We start from the raw sequence: 22,858 nt of genomic DNA, 5'->3' as shown, positions 1-22,858 counted from the left end.
TGTACGTGGTGGACCAGGATCTTCATGCACATGCTGAAAGTAAAACAATAATCTTTAAAATGCATCTCAATATGTTACTGTCATGCAACTAAAGATTTAGTTTGTTATGAAACCCTAACTTGAGGTAAGAGATCCACTCACTGGTCTTGCATACTACTGCATACTACTTTTATTTCTAATAGGTTGGCAATGCCTTTTAAGAGTGTCTGGTTAAAAGATCATTTTATGTACAGTGCACTCTGTCACATCCAACATCGTACGGGATCGTTACAATATGTTGGATTACGCAGTTTTCTCAAACCCGGAAAAATTGGAACTTATAATGTAGCTTCGAAAAAAGAACTTCGAATCACCAGAAGGTTATTCCCTTTAAAAATGATAAACCTTTCTGTACATTCAAACATTCAAAATTATATTACATTAATTTTTATTTCATTTAACATGCGTAGGCATGAATAGGTCAAGTCTGTCGTTAATTTATCTTCTTTGCCGTCTTAAGTTGATCGCACTCTTGTCTTTGCTATCACGTGTTCATTGATAATTGGGCGTACTTGATTGAACGTTCCGGAATTGAATTCTCTCAATCCGAAAAATATTGACAATCGAGTGAAAATGGGTACTTCGGGCTACAACGCATGCGTCAACTGGATATATAAATATCTCATCCAACCATGCAGCCGAAACCTGTTCGTCGTGTTTAATTACGTCACAATTATTCTACTCACACTACCTCCGTCGTCGGGACTAACAGAACTGTGACAGGACTGACTTCTGCTTCACTCGATTGCAATTCTGTCAATTTGGGACGTTCCGGACTGTGAATTGAGCATCGTCACACGGTTCGAAGACATCTGTAGGGTGACCAAACTTATAGGTTATTCAGGTTCAATCGACATGCGCAACGAATGTTTTTGTGCGAGGAATATTTTTACGACTGTGAATTCGGGGGAAAATTCGGGAATATTCTTGAGTATTTGTCACAACTGTCGTACAAGAGATTAAAATTATCAAAGTAATCAACAAAGACCCACGGTAGCGAATTTTAATCTCACAGATAATTGATTGGTGATTGCTTGTTAATCTTTCGTGGTTTCACACCCATCCAGTTTTAATCTCACGGATAATTGATCGGTAAGTGTTTGCTTCACACCCACCGGATTATATGGTGTCGATTCAATGGAAATCGTATGACGGGACGGCGGATTGATGTCGTATTCGGAACGTACAGAGGTCGAATTACCCAGAGATTTTTTGGCTGAAGTAATAAGGAAATAAATCGGGACATGAAAATGGTGTCGGATGTAACAGAGTGCCGGAGTGATCAGAGGTCGAATGTGACAGAGTGCACTGTACATGTATGATTGAGAAAAACAAATGCTAATCATACGGTAATATTTATTTTTATGGTTGCATGTATAGAAATGCTCTTTGCATGATAGGATAATTTGTCCTGAACGCCAGTGTTCTATAAACATACAAAGGGGTCAAATGCTGTTAAACCTTGGAATAGGGTGGGGCTGTGGGGGTCATGTGTATTATTACTAGATCAAAATCATTTTTTATTGACATAAATCAAAGTAGTCCAGACCCTTTATACCTTGAGATATTAGTGAAATTACATTTGATTGTTTTTTTTAAATGAAAAATGAAATGGAAGCATCAGGCAAATAAGGATCGATCAAGCAAGCACTCCAAGTGACAAATAAATACATGTAATGCCAACTAGCCTTATGTTGTGCTCACTTCTACATTCAATCACAGAAACCAAATGTAAATGTATTACTGTGTACAGTAGTATATTTCATTGCCAGACAGTAGCACTACCAGTAATCAGTTTAATAGCACTAATCAGTTAAGTATAACAGGGTTCTGTCCGAGGTGGTAAACTATGTTGTACATGTACATGTAAAATATTCCTGAAGTTATCCATTTAAGCACAAATGAGACAGTATTTTATTCATTCATTTACATGTGTTTATTAAATATCAGTAAGTCCATCATTGATTGTGTTTAAATATCAGTAAGCGAGTAAGTCCTCCATCGACTTGTGTTTATAACAATCTTCACCATCGATTGTGTTTATAGCAGTTCATTGACACAACTATTGTTACAACTATCATTAAATTATAAGCATGTATATACATGTAGCTTTCAAAGATGTTAATTTATTAGAAATCAATTCTCAGTACTCATTTGCTTCATGCTGCCGAACTAACTAGTACGATAATATAATAGGAGCGGGATAATGCAATGGGAGCGGAAGAAAACAATATGAAAAGATCTATCCCTTTTTAAAAACAACTGACAAAAAATAGCAATTTATTGAAGCACATCTAGCTTTTTAGTACGAGGTTATTTGGTGCAAATCTAAATCTATAAAAGCTTATCTTTCATCTTATAAGTAAAACTGATTTACCAATGATATTGATAGAAACAAAACTGGTAACACAATTATGATAAATATTTATTAATGTATGAATGACAAGTGTCAAGGTAAAAGTGTTGTTTACTCGTATCTACGTGTATATGTAAATTGATCTGTATAATGAAGATGGCGATCGTTTACTCTATTAATCAATATCATAAAGTCTTGTACTAGAAGCTTACAACACCTGTGTAATATTGGTAACCGGTTGATACATGTACATGTATGCCTCTGCCTAGCATAATTTGGCCATAGTCTTCTTTTTTGACGTGTGAGTGGCAAGAATATTCATAAAACAAAAATTCCATGTCAGATGCCTTCCCATATACTGTAATTTGATGATATATCTAGACTAAAAACATTTGATTGGAATGGTCAATGGATAAATTAGGCATAGACATTTTTAGCTTAAATTTTAATAGACATTATTCTAGTTGTTGCCAGGGACAAGCAGATTTTTTTCCTACTTGTCAATTGAAAATGTTACATGGATTCAACATGTAGACAAGCGTTATTTCGACCCCTGTGTCACCCCAGTAGCAACTTTCAATTAAAACTTTACTAAATATGTAAATATGTGCTTCACTGGAATTCTTGGAAAGGGTCATTCATTAACATCTACTTTAAAATAATCAAAAGTTTTTATCTTTTAAATCAGTGCTTTATAAAATGTGTATAAACAAGAATTGTGATTTCAAGTAATTACATCAGAATCAGATTAAAAAAAAGATAGATTTGTGTACAGAAAGACAAATATTCTGATTAGTAATTTTGACAGTGTTCTGTACAATAATATTAATTTTGGGATGAAGATTTAACAAGCCAACAGTGAGGCTGATGCCCCCCGCTGAAATCCCAAAATAAATAGATGACACGTATTAATTAATCGCACATTTATTTTTTTCAAAAGTATCAAGCAATCAAACTATACACTAAGTTTCATCAAATAGAATCAATGTTATCTTTTCCCAAAGCATCGACCAATGAAATTGATTAGCTCTGCTTAGCTTCAGTTTGAAATGTTAATCATTGAACACAGTCAAGACATTCACCTAATGAACATCTACATGTACGATCAAGTTTAAACATTCTACCTCAATCAAAAGCAGAGTTGTTATGACTGTTCCAAAGTCTTGACCAATCCAATTGTTTATCACTCCTTAGCCTAAGCAGAAAAATTCGCATCAAACTTAGTCAAGATATTGATATAATGAATCTATACTCGGGGTAACAAAAGCAGAGTTGTTATGTTCCAAAGCCTTGACCAATCAAATTGCTTATCCATCCTTAGCCTAAGCAGAAAATTCTCAACATCAAACTTAGTCATGGTAATGAAATAATGAATCTATATTCAGAGTTCCATTGCTCTCACTTCATTTTATAACCAAAGTTATCGTGCCCCAAAGAAAATGTTCATTATCGAACTTAGTCATGGTATTGATGTAAAAAAAGCTATACACCAAGTGTCCTCACTCTCACTTAATTAGAACTAACGTTATCGTGTCCCAAAGCCTCAACCAATCAAATTGCTTATCTCTGCTTACCCTAAGCAGAAAATTCCCATTTTCGAACTCCATCAAGGCATTGACCTAAAACACCCACACCAAGTGTGACCATTCTAACTCAATTAGAATGAGAGTCATTGTGTTCCAAAGTCTTGGACCAATCAAATTGTGTATCGCTCTGCTAACCCTGAGCAGAAAATGCACATTATCAAACTTAGTCAAGGTACTGATGTAATGAAACTAACTATACACCAAGTTTCATCACTCTCACTTAACCAGAACTAAAGTTATCGTGTCCCAAAGTCTTGGCCAATCAAATTGCTTATCACTCTGCTTACCCCGAGTAGAAAATGCTCATTATCGAACTTAGTCAAGGCAGTCATTGTTTTTGAATGCAAGTGATCGCTTTCGAGCACTTGTCGCTCACCTGAATGTCGACAGAGGGGATTTTTTTTTTCCCTCCCCTTAAATTGAAAATCGCTCCCCTTTACAAAGTCATTGGGGGATTATTATTATTTATCAAACCAGGAATGACCCCATTACATGCAGTTATTGATCTTCAGAACCATTTCCCATACACACAACTAATCACTCTCCTTAATATCAGATCACTCTCCTTAATTTCTAAATCATTCTCCTTAATTTCTAAATCATTCTTCTTAACGAAACTGGGAGACCTTTTTCAGGGGAGCGATTTGTTCAATTTGTTGATTGAGGGGAGCTTTTTTTGACTCTCCTCTGAATAGTCTGAAATACAAAAAACAACGACTGTCAAGGTATTGATGTAATGGAACTATACACCATGATTCATCTTTCTCCCTTAATTAGAACTAAAGTTATCGTGTCCCAAAGCATCCACCAATCAAATTGCTTATCTCTGCTTATCCTAAGCAGAAAATGCTCATCTTCGAACTCCATCAACTCAAGGCATTGACCTAATAAATACATGTACATACACCAAGTTTGAACATAGCTCAATTAGAAAGAGAGTTATGGTGTCCCAAAAAGTGTGACGGACAGACAGACGGACGAACCCATTTTAATAGTCCCCTACTTTCTCCGAAAGGCAGGGGACAATAATCATTTGGGCTACATGTATAAGATTGTAATTGTTTGGTGTGAAAACGCTGCATCCACAAAGGGATCACAGCACATGATTATCCATCAGAATTCCCATAATTCAAATCCTAGCAGAGATCAATGTACATGTACCTTACCCACCAACCAGTACAATGCAAGATCTGATATTTTAGTTAGACGAGGCAGTGCGGTCGTGACAGGTACATGTACATAAAAGAGGTACATATTCTTGTGTCTGTGACATATCAACAGATTTTTTTGTACATGTGCATTAGTAATGCAAGCCTTAAAGTACTGCTGCTCTGGCAATATATTTATCAATTACCATGATCAGCTTACAACGTACATTACATGACATGTTTATTGATTACATCATATCAACACATGTGTCAGGGCAGCAGCATTACATCATAGACATTTTATTTATTAAACATCCAAAGCTTAATCAGTGCAAGTGACTGTGAGCTCTCAGAATTTCAGGAATCACCAAGCTTATAGTATATGTACATGTAGGCTACCAATCTGTTTCACAGAGAATTACGAGTATTCTCTAATATCTCTGTAAAAGATGACTGCCTTTAACACGTGCCGTTACAGCACGCAGCGTCAATCATTGGCTGAATGGCGCATGCATTGTTTACATAAGACGTTACTGCTTCGGACAGAATGCTGCCTTTTAGTCATTTTAATACCCATTTACACTAAATAGGAAATAATTTTTACCTACAAATACGTCAAACATCTTTATTTTTCTAATACATAAAAAAAATATTTTAGAATTTAATTTGTCAGAGAAAAAAAGTTAATATTTGTGGCTCATTAAGTCGCATCGATGTCATCCTTATCAGTGATTGTCACGGCCTAGCAAATATTCAAGTACTGCTGATCAGTGTGGTAGGCTACTGATGATAATGACTTTTTCCAATGACTGATTCGCAAAATGCTTAAACCCAGTTTACACTGCCACTTTTATTAGCATTCCAGTGTAAAAATAGGCTTTCTATATTATAATATTAATTAAGGGTCTATACTTACAGAAGCAGACGTAGGAACACTATCATAACCTCGCCTGTTTCTCTCATCATCTTCCCATGGTAACCTATTTCGACCCTTACCAGCACTCATATACCGTCTTGGATTAGGTTTCTGTTCAGATGTTTGAGGTGTGGTACGAGCAGAAGATGACACTGACTCAATCTCCATTGTCTCTGTTCTTGTTGAACGAGCTGAACCATTTCCACTTCCTACCGCCAATATCCACTCCATGTCTGCTCCTTGTGATTGGTTAGCAGGTTGTCTGTGAGTAGCTGATGAAGGAATTGGAGTAGCATACTCTACCAGTCCATCTGCATTCAATCTCGGCAACTGTCTTCTGGCTAGCCGAGCTTGAACAGCAGCCATGAGTCCTTCCCCTTCTCTCTCAGTGTTTAATTCCACACTATCTACAGCTTGAACCAAAGGCTGCAGACGGCCAGCTCCCATTGCTTGTGCAAGGGCAGCAAAACATTCCAAGGCTGCTTGTCTAACTTGTCTTTTAGAATCTGTAAGGGATGGTCCCACCACTTCACAAATATCTGAGAGCACAAAGTCATAACTTGGGAATGTCATCAAAGCAGCAATTACAATGTTAATGGTTTCTTGCCTAACTCTCGAGTTTCTATGATTCAAATTTTCACAGATTACCGATAGAACAGGACGTGGGGAATAACTCTGCATCATCTTGATAGCTACTCTCATCACTGCTTGACGAACAACTATTTTGGTATCCCCCATTCTTTTTGCCATTGCCAAAACAAAAGGCTTTAAAAATAATTTGACATTAGACCCTGATTTTTCTACCAACAGACTTAAAATTTCAAGAGTTACAGTAGTTATCTTGAAATTTGGGTCGTCAAGTAAATTATTTAAAAAACTAATAAATGCGATCATGTGTGGGAGCAGTGTCTGTGCAACTTCATTAGAACTTAACCCAATCATTATTCCTTTCAACTCTTCCACAGCTTGGGCTCGAACCCTAAAATTGTCCTGATTATTCAAATCATTCATCACATGACTAGGGATAATACCGAACTCATAACTGTCCATATATGTGGCTGAAGAACCAGAACCACCATTGCTCATTGATCCTTGATGGTAACCATTCATCTCCAGACTATCTGCAATGAAGGGGGTGTGGCGATCTCTGGAACTTGTTGGAGCACTGTAATGAAATTCTTCCTGGATGTTTGGCTTGATTTTTTCCTGCCTGTCAGTGAGCTGAAGATAATATCGTCGGATTGGAACCGCAAGACGCTGCAAGTATGTGTTAAACTCTCTCTCTCCAACAAGCTCTTCAATTTTCTTCATTGTAAATAATGATGGATCTCTCAAGTTATCCTCAACAGAAGAGTCAATCAATTTTTTTGCCAGACTCTGTGTAACTTCATATAAATCAACATTTGAAAACTCCCTGGTAAGTAGAACTGGCAAAGCATTAATTGTCTCTCTTCGTACTTTAGCATTATCATTATCTAGGCCAATGTGGACGATATTATGTAGAAATATGCTTACATTATTGACATTCTTCATATAGACATGAAGTGTTTGTATAACGGCTCTTCGGACAGAAATTTTAATATCACCTATATTTGGCAGAAGTCTCTTCATAACCACAGCCATACATGTATCAAGGCCTTCGCCAAAATTGGGGATTATTTCATTAATTAGTTGAATACATTTTAATCTTATCTCCCAGTGTTCTGCAGTTAGGGCTTGAGCCAGCCCTTGAAATATTGATAGTTGATCATTGTATGGCAACCGCCCCCCATTTCGTTTGACAGTTATTAAAAGCTGTTCTAATATTTCCACTCGTGTATTAAAACTGTCCTCGTGTAATTGATCGATCACATCATCCTCATCCATATTCCATTCTCTAGATAAAGATGGTTTTATACGAGTTCTTTCAAGATCATTGAAGTCATGCAAGGCTAAAGGGAACTTAGCAACTTGGACCCTGCTCGCCATTAACTAAAATAAAACGGTCACACCGCTCACTCTGATCCATAAAAACACTATGCTCTTCTAAAACAATATATTAATTTCATGCTGAACATAGGTGGAATAAACAATGTCGAGTTGTGATATCCATCGCTAATCTCTTCATTAAATTAATCTACATTCCGCTTTGACAGACATCTAACATGGCGACCTCTCCACAACAACACAATTGTGTTCATCACGTGACCAGAATAACAGGCCCGCGGAAGATCATTTCTGAGTGGTGAGATTGATCGGTTTATTCGTCTCTTCAACTGGGAGACGAAATTTGTGCATTAATTAATTTGTGTGTGTTTCAGAAGTTTCTCAGTACAAAAAAAATGCTAAAGGGTCGACTTTGTATGGTGTATTACTACATCGGGCGAATTAAAATATTCTATTACATGTTAGTTTAGAGATTTCCTTAATCATGATTCATATTCAGTGACAGTACGATACGATAACGATGGCCTATCTGCACATACTATTAATAAGCTATCAATCGTGGCATACTTTTTGCATTGCAATGTTGTAAATTGTTGATCTGGCTGTAGGAGTGTACATATCGAAATGTTATCTAACAATTACCCCAAATTTACTTAGGCTACTCTAGAGATCATCATCAAATGCGTTTTTCATTTACTCAGAGCAGAACAAAATAAGAATCCTTTATTTTATCAGGTGTATTTATATGGCCTGTCAAAATGTGCGTCACAATTTATAGTTGATATCATTTCATAAACAAGACACTGCAATATTGTGCACACCCGTATAGGATAATAGGAATAATATTAGTAGTAGTAGGATGATATAATATAGACTAACAATTATAGGGGTAGCCTACATACATTAAAGGAGCCAAGTCACTGATATTTGAGACCTAGAAATTGACACAAATGGGTCGCAACGCATATAACAATGTAATATGAATGTATATAAATTGATTTACATTCAATCGTTTCTGGGTTTTTTCTGTAATTTCTAATCAGTTAGGTTCGGCGACATACGCCAGATATTCTCAGTCGAATTTCAATCTCTAGTTTCTGGTTATTCCACTACAGTCTACGCCGATAGTATTTATTGGGCATACTCTCCAGAAAAGAATATAGCGTCACCGTTTGACATGACTTGTGGAATATGCATAGCCTCGTTTTTCGAGTCCCTTATTACACATAGCGCCGAAACGCATTATGGTACACGATTCGTGTACCAATTGTAAAATGTTTATTTTGTCTTAAATATTGGATATCAGAAGGTTATCTTTTCCCGGTAAGATCACATCAATGTTGATTTAAACCGACAAATAAATCTTGTTTTCAATGTCGAAGATTTTGGATGGTATTGAGTTATAGAAACTTAACTACTTTAAACTAAGGAACGCCTATTTTCAAATGTAGGGCGACGGAATTAATTCACTGTAGATTCATTTGGCTTCTATTTATGTAATAATGTATGTATATACATAGGCTATTTTTTTTTTTTTTAAATATAATAGGCCTACGCACAGGAATCAAAATGTGAAGCCCGTAAACAAGTTGGGGACGTATTTCGAACCTAATAGACTTTAGATTAATGTTATTTTTGAAAAAAATATATTTTTCATGTTAAAATAAAAGTCCACTCGTCCAGAAAAGATTTGGAAAATGTCGGCCATTTCGGCCAAGAGAAACTTGCTGAAAAATATGTTTCGCTTTTAAATGCTTGAAAGCAGAGGTGGATAACGAATTAAAACACGACCGGGTTCTCCAAATGTGTTTTTTACTATAGACTTATATAGACCTTTACGAAACTGACGGAATAAGAAAGAAAAAATAATTCATAAATAAGGAAGGATATAAACATGATAAAATATCGAGTTGCGAACAAAGAACGCGAATGTTTGATTTTTTTATTTATTTATTGTTTTGTAATTGTAATTAATTGCCATTGTAAATCCATACATTTTTTTTTTATGCAAATCAAGATGTCAATGTGGAAATTCGACGTCATAATGAGTTTTTCTTCGGAACACATCGAGATAATACAGAAACATGACGTGAGAGCAAAATAAATTAAAACACGTTCACGGTTAATAATATCTAATTGTTTGAAAACCTGTTCGAGTTTTCGGGACTAATGGGGTACTAATTTACAGTGTCATAAGCTATACGAGATATCTGGGGGGCGGGGGGGGGGGGCGAGGGCTGCATCTATTTGTTAAGGCCAGCTCAATTTTCGTCAAGGTCACTGAGATGTAAATAACTCTATAAGGTTAGGGCGCGTATTGGCGAGATTGTAGGTTAGGGTTAGGGTAAGCATCAGGGCTAGGTCCAGGGTTAGGCTGAAGGTTGGGATTAGTGTCCAGTTTACATCTCGAGGCCTTTGATCAAACTCAATACCACTCTTGTTGTAACTGAATAATATGTCCCAATCTTTATTCTGGTCAACAAATTGTACTATTTTAGAATATTTCAATTAATTGATGATACAAATTTCATCTTAACACACCTTATTTAAAAATTTTGAAAAATTCAACATAATGGTTTGAAACGTCTAACGTAAACCTTTTCAAATGAAACTTCGATTTAAAAATATTTTCGAAATTCGAACCCTCTGGACAAGTAAAATAGGATGTAATGGATAATTTACACAACAGGTAGGACACTTAAACATCTAGTACTTAGATAGAGATATTATTTATTTTCTGGCGCTTTCAAGCCAGCGAGAGTGTTATTGTCCCTTTAACAAATATAGACCAAACCGATGTCGGGGGGGGGGGGGGCATGCCATTCGTTAATAGGCCTACGACACTGCCGATAACTTTATGGGACCAAATGTTTAAAATTGTCTCCAAATTGATCCTATTTCTGTCTAACTTATGACCAGCACTTTGCTAGGATTCCAAAGTCGCAGAATAACAAACCTGTACCTCGCACATTGAACTGATGATTTAAAATTTATTAAGTCCATAACATTAAATGTTCCATAAAACGGACGCATATTGATTTGTAGCTGAAAATACCTCTCCCTCAAAAGTGATTAACAAAATATCAATTTATATGACTACCGCATTATATTGTAGTCTACCATATGCAACAATTTTATTCTGCAGGACGGTTTCTTGAAACAACACCTGAAAATGTAAGGATTGAGAATGCAGCAGGAGCCTGGCGATGGTCATTTGGGGTTGAGTACGACCGCGACATTGTGGCTCAAAAATATATGATTCCGGTTCACAAATCACCCTTACATTGGGCTTGCTGCATCTGACATACGCGTCCCTTTCTTTCGGGTTAAAAAAATTAAAATTAAGTGCAAAAAATCTAATTTTACTTTTATTTTAATTGAATACCGCTAATTTATACTGAATTGACTATTTATTAAAACGTTTCGTCTGGGGCCATAATTATAGCTTTGTGCGACATTTTCGGGCATTGGTTATTATTTGTGATTGCAGCTCCAACAGTCTGACTGGTTGATTGGAATTTCGGTTGGAATTAACCATAGGACAACTTTGAAGCTGCTTGACTCACAGTCTAAAATAGCAGAAAAACGCACTAGCGGCGATTAAATTTTCTCGCGAAGGGCGAGTTCCCCATACCTCGCGAAGGCCGGCGGCGGATCCGTGCACTAAACGATTAATGGGTTGTTTGGAATTCAGACCAGCCACTTAATTCAGGCCAGTTGCTGTATTCCATGGGCTGGAATAGCAGAAAAACGCTCTTGCGGCCGTCAAGTTTTCCAAATTTTCTTGGGGAGACCCCCCTACACGGCGCCGCCATCTGTAAACGGGAATTTTTCGGGTAGGCCTATTTCAGGTCTGCCACCCCCACCCTAGCCCTAACCCTTACCCTGCCCTAACCAACAATCCCGCCAACAATCACGTGCCGCCATAGCATAAAATATGGCGTTCATTTAATAATAAAAAAAAATACGATAATTATTGAACAAGGAAACATCAGGTTTTAGAACAAAACCTTTGAAGCTATATATATGTATATTGGATTCAATAATTCGCAACTTTTTTTTTATTTTGATGACGTCAAAAGTCATTATGGTACATTGAAGCGTAGCATGTCAGATTTGTTCATGCACTTCATTAATTTCAGGTATGGTATAGTATTTAAAAAAAACAAACAAAAAAACCTCTAGTGTACGAGCTCTAGTCTAAGGGAAGCCACTGTGTAAGGAAAAAAAATCCATTGACCCAGCAGAAATAACATTGGCGTAGGCCCAGTTCACAGGTAAAGAATGCTCTATGAACACCATAGAAAATCTATGGCCCATAATATGCATGTCTTTACCATTTTTTAAAAAAATAACCACCACTCTCACTAATCTCAGTTATCTAGCCACCGTGTAATGGCAAATGTAATAGAAATGTACCCGGGAGTCCATATTGGCGCGGTACTGCATCAAAATTATTAGAAAATAATAGAAGTGCCTAATATAAAGAACTATGCACATTTCCCTGGCATGTCCAGTTCAAATTTTGCAAGGACAGCGGTGACGAGAGAAAAATAGGATCCATAATCCCCGAGATATGATTGCTGGAATCAAATTGTTAGGATAACGTATTTAAATTTTATATTAATATAGTTATTTGGTCTGATGTATTTACTTGTAGATTTTATAAATAATTAAAGTAGCAGTCCTAAATTCAACATGCAGTATGCAAATTAGAGCTAAAAATGTACCAATTCATGGGAAACATAAGTTATAGTCATCTACGTCTGGCTACAGTTTTGTTAAAAGAAAATCTAATTATACATTATCCGAACGATTTTTGTCAGGCATTTCTGTCATTTTCAGCAAAGGATGATACCCCCGTGGGTAATCCATCTTGTGTCACCATGGTAAGGGTACCATAAATTGGTGTACTGGTTTCAATTGTAATATTTCAATATTAAATAAAACTGCGTTACATACATACATCTGTAATTTCTTATTTGGTTACTTAATGATATTAGTCATTTGTTTCTTATTCATTTACAAATTTACCTAGCCTGTCCAACCTCGTATGGGTTTCCTCCCACTGGTGAAGACCCTATACACGCAAGCGAATTATTCATAAATAACTGAACCATAGTTCCGGAATGACCTCCCCTATCTCTCTCTCTCCCTCTCTCACGTGGGTAATGTATTGTTTATTCTGCATGCCTATACCATCGTTTTTAAAGCTAAATAAAAACAAAACCCGATTTAGCTTCCGTACGTGGAGAGAATAATAATCATCGAAACGACGCCAATTTTTTTTATTGTTCTTCCATAGTTTATTGTTAAATATCTGTGAATGTACATGTATATGCACAATCTGTACTGTTTAAATAACTCTACACTAACAGTGTTCATCGCAAAACTTGAAGTGACCCAACAGATAAATAAAGATTCCTTAAATGTTTTAATAAAATGGAAGCACGTATCTTTGCCATATGACCAACAGCATACTAATAAATAAAAATATTTCGCTGTAAACCACCACAGAAGATCCACCCTTGCTACCTTAAAAAGAAAAAAAAATATAAATATGTAAATAATCCTACACTGGATTTAATAAAGTATAAAAGGTTAATAGTTAATTACACAATCTTAAAAAAAAAAAATAATTTGGAGATCCAGGATTAGATCCCGGTGTTTTCGACGGACATCCTTGAACCTGACAAGAAACCGTGTATAGTCGTCTTAATTACTAAAGGTAGGGTATTAAACCCCATTTCTGTCATCCATACCTTTCATCTATACGAGTTTAATGCTAAAATCGGTTGTAACTGTATTAAAGCACAATGTATCCGCCAACAAAAGTTGATTGAGAAAAAAATCATATTCGACGAAAATCGAATTTTATACATGGCTATGTACAAATCTTGACCATAATTTAAATGGAAAGCGAGATAGCTTTCCGCCAAGTCAATCAACACAACTATGATGTCATTTTTCTTAGAAGAGAACGAAATGGATAAAAAAAATCCCCAAAAAAACAAAGAATTATATAGTATGCTACGAGATAAAATTTTGCGAGTTTAATGGCACTATGGCCTAGCTTATTTTAAATCCCAACTGTCAAGGGGTCTTTGACAGGCACATCAACATATGCACGGGACCATTTTGTGTTCTTTTTTTTAACCTATCCGAACGACTAGACGCCGTTCCTTCCCAGACCCACCGCCCTACCCGGGCTAATAAAGGCGGGCGTACGCCATTACAGTGTGCTATGAATGAAATTTTGTCTAGACCGCGGCACTACGGCTTTGACATTACCGTTGAATTGGTACTTGAATAAATAATAATAATAATAATATTTTACTTACTGCATAAAACATAAGCCATGTCTGAGTTTGCCTTGTACTGACCATAATAACATTCTGTTACTAATAAACAATTTTTATATCTACCAAAAGCTCTGAAATTATGATTCTTATTATCAATCTATGAAAAATTAGAGACATCAATTTGAACAGAAATAATAACCAGAAGAGAGAGAGAAAAATGGGGTTTAACGTCCACTCGACACAAACTAGGTCATTTCGGGACTAACACATGGTTTAATTTTATTTCAATCATGCGCATAGGGGTCTTTAGCAGTGGGAGGAAACCGGAGGACCCGGAGAAAACCCACGAGTTTGGACAGGCGACCCTACTCTTGTCACGTACAACCGGGGAATTCGGCCATCCAACCCCCCAATAACCAGAAGAATTGATCCAGTAATTGATCCAGTAATAGCAAAGCATTTTGTACGAGTGTTTGACGACCTTTACATCTGTCTCATATCTGGCACATAAAATGAAATGAAATGGGGTTTAACGTCCTACTTTTCTACATCGAACGGGTTAATGAACAGGGGTTTGCACACAATCTTATTTGAATATGCCTTATTGAACTGTATAGTCAGATCACTAATTATTTTGTTGCTAAGACCTGCTTGATCAATCAGCCAAAACATGCAAATATTATTATGATTTGGAAAGCAATAATTTAAATTTCCGACATTTTGATTCCCTGGGTCACAAAAAGTAAGCAGTAACGTAGAGACCCACTGGGTGGAAAACCTGGCAAGAAACAGCTTCTATTGTATGGTCCGTCTTTATTAGCTCGGTTGGTGCCGAAAATTTGGCAGTTATACCCCATATTTTCATTCATTTCACATTAAAGCCTTTCTACTACAATCGTGTTTGATTTTCATTAAATTGAAGTATAGTGATCAGTAACGAAAGGTATCGTTTGTAGTTTCTTTATATAGCATCACATCTTCAAATGTTCGGTTACAAACACCCGGCCTTTAAAGCACCCGGGCATCGTGTTGATCATGGTGTGCAATTTCTATAAGTATAAAATTCTACCCGATACCAATACTTCTACTCACTTGCATTTGTCAGCCTGTGTACTGTTAATTTTATGTGCCTCTTGAACGTAATTTTTGTTGCATTCCTTATGCTCCTCGAAACAATCCAGTGGAACAGACGATACTCTCGAAGCTATAACTGGGTTAAAAACAAAGGATGTAAATGAGATTGTATATGATATGGATTACATAGATTTAAATCGTTGTTGCCCCTTTCAACTTTTCTCAGACTGAATAATCATACATTATTTCCGAAAATCAATGCACTAAACTTGGAATAGTCATCTTGTAGGAACGTCTGGTGAACGCCTTTAAAAGTGCCATATATAAGCCACCATATACAGTAACGTACACTACTCATAATATCTTGTATCTCGGCGAGGGATTGCCATATTAAATTTGTCTAGTTTTTCGAATACAATCTAATTTATTCATCACTGATGCAACCGTTGAATTTTTAATACCGCGGCGAAGGCCTCTTAAGCGTAAATATTAGTATTATAAAAGTAGTTGCTGCCCAAGAGTATGGCCTATGGAAATAAAAATTATGGCAGCCTATATTATAGTTCGTGACTGGACATCCTTTTCATGAAAAGTCCAAAATTTGATGAGCACTTACCTATTTTAAATAGGTGTAATATCTAGGGTTGTTTAAAATATATCAAATTTGAATAAACCTTTTTTAACACAAACTCTGTAGCCGTGGTTCTTTTGAATGAGAAAAACGGCCTGTTTTTGATGTAATTTCTTTTCCATCCTGGCCCATTTTTTATGATAGAAAAAAACAGAGACCGTCAGATTTTAAGGCAAGTCTAACTTAGACGCGTCAAAGGTCACTACAAAACTTATTTCACTTACCTACTGAAACAAAAATTATCACTATAGATCTCATGTTGTCAGGTGGCTTGTCATATATGATTTTATTTTGTAAGTAAAATAATTTTGACTCCTATGCATGTGGTTTAAAGTTGTTTCTTTCTTCGTTAGCTCCAAAAACCGTGTGTTATTATTTTCACACTATGTATAAAGCGATGAATATAATAAAACATCGGTGATGAATAAATGTGTATTTATTTCTATGAAAGTGACTGCAGTATACATATTGACACTATCTATTATTATACATTTTTTAGGAACTATAAATAATATGTGCTGTTTAACTCCAAATTGGCACGTTTTTATTACGTATTAACAAGGTTGATAAAACCTACATTTATATTAGGAATTATTGTGTTTTTTGTAAAAATTCCTTTACAACTCGACATGTCGGTGTTTACCAAACCGACTCTTAAAATAATCCTTAAAGATACATTTTGTAAGATTTAGATAAAGAGTTGGTCTAATAGTTAAAAAAAGATAATGCAAGAATGAAAATTTCTGTCAAATTGCATATTAGCGAAGTTTTGACAAGAAATAGCCGATTGTCAAGTGCCATTGTCATGATAATCGATAGATAGCGGTTAACCGATTATATTGTGCGGGTGGTCTAATTAATTCAATATCAATCTAGGTCACCCGAGTTGATTTTTTGAAACCAGAAAAAACCTCAATAGACAGATTTAGCATAGTCAGGGCATTTATAGTAAGTTGTAGGGCAAATTCCCTTGTAAAAAAAAAGAATACAGAAGAAGTTAGTGTTGAAATACGAGGATGTCAAGTTTAAAATCTACCCGTAGAATAGAATCTACAATAGAATGTTAAACCCCATTTCATTTCATTTATTCCTTATTTCAGGTGAACCAAAATGATTGACGCCGAGGACAACAATGTGAATGGTTCTGTGAATACTACACTATTAAGAGAAGTGATAGCTTGTGGTATAAATCCCAACAAGGGCAAGTCAACAGCTGATCAGTGGAACCGGGTTGTATGCAACATCAACGAGTGTCTAAAACCGATCAAAAGGCATGTGTCACTATACGGCAAACTAAGGAAAGGGCTATTTCGCTATGGAAAAATCATAAGCAGAAAGAAAACAAATCTCGTAAGGCATCTGGTGTTGACGAAAGTCATGATGAACTGATGGATTTATTGGAAGAGTGGTCACAGCTGATAACTGAAATGGAAGAAGAACACTGTAAGGAAAATAAAAAAATAAAGAGTGATAAGTCAGAGCTGGATAAAAAGGGCAACATTATTCGTGATGAAGCTATGAAAACTTTAAAGCGCCATGTGAACAAAGCTGAAAAGGACACTGAAGAAAATGGTTCTGACACAGAGAATGATGCTTCTCGCCCTGTGACCCCAACCTTATCAAAGAAGCGCAAGATTGATCTTGTGGAATACCTGTCTGAAAAAAACGCAAAGGACAGAGAATTACGTCGAGAAGAGTTGAAGATCGAAAAACAAAAATTGAAGATACATGAAGAGGAAGTGAGAGCGCGGAAAGCAGAAGCAGAGAATACTCGTATGATGCTGGAATTTTTGATGAAGAAATCTAACTAGAATCTCAGAACTGATAAAATTGACTAGTTATTGTATTCATATCAATTTTGTTTTCACTAGATTTGTATTCATGTTCGATTTCAATTTTGCGTTACTATGACAATCAATGAAAACTAAAATGCGTTGGCTGAGAAAGTTCATCAGGATTTTCGGGATTGAAATTTGATTGCATGTACTCTCTTGTGACCGCTGTAACATGCTCTTTGGAAATAGGTTGGCCTGCATAGTGGTCTAACGGTTCCATCAATAAAACCGACACAATTCCGTAAAGGTGCACCTTTTCTATGCACAGCATCCGCAAACTCCTGAAAAGTGTTGGTGAGAGATGGTCGATTCCAAACACTGATCTTCTGTTGAAAATTGTCGTAAATAAAATCTAGCACTGCCTGAATGATCATTGAAATTGTAGTTTGCGGGCGGTTGAACAGCTGTTCGAGATGACTCAGCCGGTTCGGATAAGCTAGTCTAGCCAGAAAAATACAAAGACTCTGTGTCCCATCTTCCACACATCTATTTGGTAAAACAAATTTTTCAGGGATTTTCAAGGCTTGTGACAATCGATAAATGTCTTGTTTAAAAAATCGAAAATAAATCTTACATTGGGCATTACTAAAATGTTCAAGTCGAGTCTGTGGCTTAGTGGGGTCGTATGTTCTTTCTGTGTGCTCTGGTTGTAGGAAAAGTAGTGCACCATCGTCTAAATCTTCACCTAACAGAAGTAAATTTTCGACAAGTTCTCTGCGAGCAGCCATTTTGATTTTCGCAAGACACTTGGCGACATCTATGGAACTATCGTACTTCGGACATCGCATTTTGGCGGATCAAAAACGAAGTACGAAGTACGAAACCCTGTTCGTAGTTCGTACTGGTTGCGGAACCTGTCAAAAACGAAGTACGAAGTACGAAGTCGTGTTCGTACTTCGTACCGGTTGCGGAAACTCTCTATTATAGACCGGAGGCTCAGCGCGGGGGGGGGGGGGGCATCAAATGGGCACAAAACCAGACCCAACCTTTTTTAGAGTAAAATTTTGCGTAGAATACGATGCCGAGTGGTAATCAGTCCGCCGTTGGGGCGTTTTCGAGATATTCGGGGTCAAAGGTCAAATAAGTTCATTTACATTGAAAGTAAATGCGCAGTCATTCTTGTATTATGAAAAGAAGGTGAAAATGATCGAAAGTAATCACACTTTCAATAAAAATGTAAATTTGCTAAATTCACCTTTAGTCTTAGTGACCGTGCAGGTCAAGAGGGGAAATTTACCGTTTTTGCACTAGGAAAATTTAAAGCAATACAATGTCAACGTAAAATATAAAAACTAAAGCGAAACCTGCTCTAATTAATAATAGAAAAATTTAAAATTTATCTTTAGGGGGTTTTAGCACCGAACTTTTACTTTGGAACGTCGAAAATGATCTTGCATAACAGAACCAACACACCTGTTTCAAAGATACGTAAAAACTGTCAAATCGAAACCTCTCCGATTTATTTTCACAACGATTGTTATACATAATAAATACTAGTTATCTGAAAAAAAAACAATTGAATAGTTTCAGTTTTGGACTCCCGCCTGCAGGCCGCGTGGATTTCCGAGAATACCAGTCTAGAAAAACCGACGTTAATCTGTAACGGGAAAACACGTATCTGACGACTAGATTAAAAGTTTGCAAATTTTTTATGAGTTTTTATGATTTTCGCCGGAACATGTACGCGGATAAAACCGACGAAGGCATTGTACATAGTAGTTCACAGGATATGTTCTATTGGGGAATGTTAGCGGGGGAAATTTTGCCAGGCTTTGCGACGCGACCTGCAGGCTGGAGTCCAGCCATGAAACTATTCCATTGTTTTTTCAGACAACTAGTATCATTATGTATAGCATTCGTAGTAAAACTAATTCGGGAGATTTTGATTTAACGGTTTTTACGTATTTTTGAAACAGGTTCCGAAGCGTTTTGGTTCTCTTATGCAAGATCATTTTCGACGTTCCAAAGTAAAAGTTTGGTGCTGAGCCCACCTAAAGATACATTTTCAATGTTCCTATTATTAATTAGAACAAGATTCGCTTTAGTTTTTATATTTTACGATGACATTTATTACTTTAAATCTTCCCAGTGCTAAAACGGAAAATGTGACCTTTTGACCTCTGGGATCACAAAGAACAAAGGTGAATTTAGCAAGTTTACATTTTTATTTCAGCTTATTTTCATGATACAAGAATGACTGCGCATTTACTTTCAGTGCAAATGAATCCATTTGACCCTTGACCCCGAATATTTCGAAAACGCCCGAACAGCGGACTGATTACCACTAGGCATCGTATTCTACGCAAAATTTTACTCTAGAAAAGTTAGGTCTGGTTTTGTGCCCATTTGATGGACCCCCCCCCCCCCCCCGCACCGAGCCTCCAGACTATTAGATTAATTTCCAATAAAAGTATGGCAATTTTGGTATATATGGAAAGTAGAAACACCCAATCTTACTAGAAAAATACCGGATTCTATGAAAAACACCCATGGATTGCATACAGGGCAAAAATGTAAAGGTTTCCCTAACCGGCAACCCGACGATTAGGCTAGTGATGTCTGCTCGAGTAACGTCAAAGGTAGCACATGCTATAAGGCTTTTCTTACGGGAATTCTGGAATATTCTCATTTTGCATACATGTAAACATAGATGGTTTATAAGCAAGATAAAGTCCCCGACTTCGGTTATGCTCAGTCTCGTGCCTTATCCTACACATACTAGAACTAAATTGTTTAAGTGGCATTTAGTAACTGGATGAGAATAACACATGACACAATTATATGGAATACAAGTTACTTGAAGAGTTTATTTAGGCTACTTTCAGCCACTAAATGCCACTTAAACAATTTAACATTTGAAGGTTAACATCACAATTGTAACATAAGCATAAGGCATTCTCATCCTTCTCATCCTTAAACTTTTCAATTTCTGGGTCGTAAGTGTGTGTGTTGGGGGGGGGGGGGGGCTCGGAACCCCTATGCCCCAGTACTTTAATATATCTTTAATCTATAGAAAAGTTTACTTTATACTGGCTGTCGACAATTGGCTTAACAGCGCGATAGATGCTTCAATACTTAACGGATATTTTGTTTCAAATTTGTTCATAAAAGAACGAATCCTATCGAATTTCGGCCTTCCGCTACTTTCTATTTCCAGTTACCCCCCCCCCCCTTTCCGAAAACCCCGTGAACCCGATAAAGGCAGCATTTTTTATTAGATTTTATTCAAATTCTATCTGAAGCATTGGGTTCGTTAGAGGACGAACCTTATCGATATTCAGAATTCCACAGCCTTCTGTGACCGCGGAGATGCTTGGGATATATAAACATATATTTCAAGTTGCATAAAATATGTGACCTCTAGTGGGCTCACAAGTACGCGATTTCGTTAAAATGCGTTGATGTAATGCGTTTAACGGTTTAGTCGAAGTCTTTAGAATATTTCTTAAACTAATCATTGAAATATTGTTTCTAATTACTCTTCAGGAAAACAATAGGCCTATTTGGTGACTTGACTCTTTCAAATGTGATTTCTTTATAAAGTCAGGTGCAATAATCCAAGAAGTTATTCGATGTAATGCGTTTAATCGTAGCAAATTTCTTAAACAGTCAATCACTGGAATACTGCTGTCCGTTGTCACTAATTATATTTCGGGAAATCATATTTGGTGACTTGGGTCTTTAAATGTATAATTATTGATGAACGTGTGGTGCCATTACATTTTTCGATTTCAGGCCATATCCAGAAATAGTCTACAGATAGCAGATATTGTTCACTTTTACACTGGAATAAGTTAGTTATTATATATGCCCATGGTCTACCAGGAACATCTGATGGTATAACTGGTTCTGCTGTATTTGACTCGTGGTGGTGATAAGCGCACATCAAACATCTGGATATTCGGTTTTAAATTTTAACTGACATGCCTGGCCAAAATAGAGATTCTCTGCTGGGTTTTTATACCTTACTACTCCAAGATGGGATTCATAAATCTTAGGTAACATCTCAGATGTGAAAGAATTTGGAACTATTAACTTGTGTTCGAAATGAGATAGTCATAGTAATTATATAATATTTTATATAATTATTACAAAGTAGTTAATTGGAGGTAACTCTTAATAGCTTTCTAGTTCCTTTAGTGCCCACTAGAGGTCGAGGTGACTTCGGGGGAAAATGGCTGTTTGCCATACATCGTTGTTTTGATTGACATCTGTTTCTGTATCTGTATGTATAGATTGACATCTGTTTCTGTATCTGTATGTATACAGCGTAGGGCCAATCTTGGCATAACACGCTGAAAGCGGAGTCGCCCTTATTGGCGTTTTTGAAGCGTTTCCTTGAAGCCCTCTAATGAATCTGCAGCCGCGATATCATTATATATATAAAAAAGAGTTTTTGTAATTTTGGGTAGATGCACTCTTGATTTGGTAACGGTTCGTGTTGTATTTTTCGGCGATATTTGATTGAATTGAGTCTCGGTATTTTTTTGCTTTCATTTGTCTTCTTGCTTTAACAGGTGTTAAATAGCTTGTTTTGTTAATTACCGGCACCATGGACCATACCCCTGACGATTTTAAACGGGAAGACTAGACTTGCCTGTTTGCGGCGACCTTGGGGGCTGTCTAATTGTAACTTCTTTAACATGGCAGAGACACATCCATCTTCTCTAGAAGAGTAGCCCTTCAATGTAAAGCGAGATGCACGACATTAGATTTTTTCAAGGACATTGATGTCTTTGATATAATACGGATCCCAGATGACTGACCCATATTCGAGGGTAGAGCGAACGAGGGAAATATATGCCAGTTTACTGCCTTCTTGAGGACGGCTTCTCAGGTTTCTCTTCAGGAACCCCAAGGTTGAGTTTGCTTTCTTGCAGATGTTGTTTATATGCGTTTCCCAATTTAAGTCCTTTGAAATAATCCAAGGTATGGGTTTGTGTTTACTTGTTGCAATATGGCGTGGTCGAGTTGATAGGAGAATGAAGACTTCTGTCGAGTGCTGAGTATATAACATTTCTTGACGTTAAATTCCATGCCCCCAC

General features: G+C 36.6%; 1 long non-coding RNA gene across 1 annotated transcript; it reads right to left on the bottom strand.

Annotated features, from left to right (window-relative positions):
• Positions 1-13,241: 13,241 nt before the first annotated feature.
• LOC126821271 (uncharacterized) lies at positions 13,242-16,420 on the bottom strand. The gene is made up of 4 exons (XR_007680388.2): positions 16,203-16,420; positions 15,366-15,483; positions 14,313-14,404; positions 13,242-13,506 (listed from the first exon to the last, which is right to left on the bottom strand). It is a non-coding gene; the product is annotated as an uncharacterized LOC126821271 (long non-coding RNA).
• Between the last annotated feature and the right edge of the window lie 6,438 nt (positions 16,421-22,858).

Source organism: Patella vulgata, chromosome 5, assembly GCF_932274485.2.
Source record: "Patella vulgata chromosome 5, xgPatVulg1.2, whole genome shotgun sequence".
Lineage (NCBI taxonomy): Eukaryota > Metazoa > Mollusca > Gastropoda > Patellidae > Patella > Patella vulgata.
Note: the sequence above shows the minus strand (reverse complement) of the source record. Positions and strands in the feature narration are given on the sequence as shown.